A 3,359-nucleotide genomic window follows, 5' to 3' on the forward strand; every position below is an offset into this window, starting at 1 on the left:
GTTGATTAAAGAAAACGGTAACCATTTTCAGGAGATGCTGATAAGGCAGAACTAAGCCTCTCAGATTAGACTCAGATTCTGACTCAAAGATTGAATATATGCAGCTTGCGGGTTACAATGTCATTTTGATATAAGTTCTACCTTACACTGATATATTGATTAATTCAACAGAGGGGATGATGGCACTTAATCAAATAAATGCACCGAGAAGTGTTTAACTCTTGTCTGGAGGAGAGGAGGGCCAGTCTATGTAACAAAGGAACTGCCTGGAAAGGGGTCGGGTAGTGTTCAAAGACGCTTCCCTGAGAAAGTGACTTTGAGCTGAAATCTGACGAATGACTAGGAGAAGGGAGGCGGGGGGGGGGGGGGGGGGGAGGAGCCAGTGCAGGGACCCAGGGACAGGGGTGCCGGTGATCTCCGAGTATGTGTGTAGCTGAGAGGAGGCTCACCTGCTGTAAATGTAGGTGGTGGGGAGGCCAGTGGTGGGAGAAGGTGCCTGACAAGCTGGTGAATGAAACCCTGCAGCGTGTCCTGGGTGTGTTGAGGATTTTCCACCTTTTCTCTAGGACAGTGGGAAGCCATTCCCACGATATAAGCAAGGAGCCGACAGGGCCATATCTGAGTTTCAAAAAGATCACTCTGGGGCTTCCCTGGTGGCACAGTGGTTGAGAGTCCACCTGCCGATGCTGGGGACGCGGGTTCGTGCCCCGGTCCGGGAAGATCCCACATGCCGTGGAGCGGCTGGGCCTGTGAGCCATGGCCGCTGAGCCTGCGCGTCTGGAGCCTGCGCTCCGCAAAGGGAGAGGCCACAACAGTGAGAGGCCCGCGTACCGCAAAAAACAACAAAAAAAGATCACTCTGGCGACAAGGAGGAGAGAAGGCTGGAGAGGGGCTGTCGTGGATTTGAGACAGCCACTATCGCAGGATCTAGGTGGGCATCAGAGCAGTGGGGACTGGGCGCTATTCTACATGTTTGTGCATGTTCACTTATCCTTACAGAAGCCCTATGAGATAGGTACTACTATTAAACCCATTTTACGGATGAAAAATGAGGCACACACAGGTCACAATTCCAGAGGCCACCCTCATGACTACTACACTTCATTGCCTACAGAGGGTAATAGGAAAATGGAGGAAAGTAGAGAAGGCTCCAAGAGCTATTTCAGAAGTAAAGTCAACCAGACTTGATGTGTTGAATAAGGGACCCGAAAGACCAGTCAAGAGGGACTTCCCTGGTGGTCCAGTGGCTAAGACTCTGTGCTTCCAATGCAGGGGGCGAGGGCTCGATCCCTGGTGGGGGAACTAAGATCCACATGCCACAGGGCACAGCCAAAAAGTAAAAGAAACAAACAAAAACAAAAAAAGGTCAACAGTGACACCTAGTTTGTCAACTTTACAACGGTCGACAGGGAGGCTGGTATGACCCCAGTATCAGAAGCGGTTGCAGATGCTGGGTGAGACCAGTGTTTAAGACAACCAAGAGGGGATACTGAGAAGATCACTGGCTCAAGAGACAGGAATGTGGCTCCACTGGTCAAGAGGCGGCAGCTGAAGACACAAACAGGGCTGCCCGAGGAGACAGGAAGGAAAAGGGGGTGAGAACCTAGCCCCGAGGAACTCTGACATTTCACTGCAGGATAAGCCTGAAATGAGAGGAAGGATTAAAACCAGTAAAGCCAGAATTTAGTATCATTAAAGCCAAAGGAGAAGAAGGTTTCAAGGAGCGAGGAAGACATGAGCAACCACACGAATGCTGTTGGGACGTCAGGCAAAGCTGAGGGCTGGAAAATGTCCTTCAGATTTTGCACCAGGGTCATGGAGACACCTACTCAGAGAAGTCTGGTGTGACGTGGCAAGGCAGGGGCCACTGGCAGCTGAGGGGACAGAGCAGGGGGGACCTTTCCTTCTTTCAAGATAGAATATATTTATTGAATATGTTTAGATGTTGGAGAGAGCGATCCAGATGACAGAGCAATTGAGTGCATAGAAGAAATAACTGACAGTGTTAACTTGCTGAAAAGGTAGAGCGGGATCCAAAGCACAGGAGGAGAAATTCGTTTCAGATAGCAGAGGGGTCTGTCCTCTAATGTAGGAGGGAAGGAGAGGGTCGGAAGAGATATAGACAGATATGAAGGCTCCGTGGAAGGGTAAGGAGATGCCAGGTTGAGGCTTCAATTTGCTCTGTGACATGAGATGCACAGTCCCCGCCTGGGTGGGGTACCTAATCAAGAACAGAGGATTAGTATCTTGTATGCTCACATACTTTTCTCACCAGATGACTTCTGTCTAACCCAAATGGTTCTCAAACCTGCTTACTTCAGTTGTCTCTGATATCGCAATTACATAATGAAATGTCACAACTAAATATGTGTGTGAGTAGTTGCTGTTTCTATGAAAACTTAGTTGAATGTTTCGGAAAATTTTGATAAAGACAAGATGCAAAAAATCCTGTCCATCTAGGGACAAGCAAGGCAACTGTCAAAGACAGAAAAACACTACAGCAAAAATCTTTGCTCTGCAAGTCTCTGTTCTCATTCTGGTTTTAAGAGAACAAAACTGGAGATTGCCAAATTATAAGTCTGGCTTTTGCAAAGAAAATGAGATTGAACTCAATGGATCTATATTCAGTGAAAAAAAAGCCTAGGCCTTACCTCAAAAGACTGTCGGATGAACGTATGTGTTTTTGTGATTCTCGCCATTTCAACTCTTCTCGGTGAACCAAAACCAACCCCTGGACCAAGCCATCATTAGGAGGCTGCCTCGGTTACAAAGGTAAGAAGTAAGGAAACAGGGGTGGGTGTGAAGCTACGGGTTGCTTACTATATATTAAGAAGTGTGGGGACTTCCCTGGTGGCACAGTGGTTAAGAGTCCGCCTGCCAATGCAGGGGACACGGGTTCGAGCCCCGGTCCGGGAAGATCCCACATGCCGCGGAGCAACTAAGCCCATATGCCACAACTACTGAGCCTGCGCTCTAGAACCGGCAAGCCACAACTACTGAGCCCGCGAGCCACAACTACTGAGCCCTCGAGCCAAAACTACTGAAGTCCGCGTGCCTAGAGCCCATGCTCCGCAACGAGAAGCCACCACAATGAGAAGCCCGCACACCGCAACGAAGAGTAGCCCCTGCTCGCCGCAACTAGAGAAAGCCCACGCGCAACGAAGACCCAACACAGCCAAAAATAAATAAATTAATTAATTTTAAAAAGTGTGCTCAACAGGTGTTTTTAAAAATTCACTCCTTACAACAGCCCTGCACGTTCTCATTCTCACTCAGCAGACCAGGCAACAGAGAGGTTAAATAAATTGCCAACTATCAAGTTACAGCACCTGGGTAGGAACTCAGTTCGGACCTGTATC

The sequence above is a fragment of the Mesoplodon mirus genome (genome assembly GCF_964341445.2).
Source record: "Mesoplodon mirus genome assembly, chromosome: 12".
Taxonomy (NCBI): domain Eukaryota; kingdom Metazoa; phylum Chordata; class Mammalia; order Artiodactyla; family Ziphiidae; genus Mesoplodon; species Mesoplodon mirus.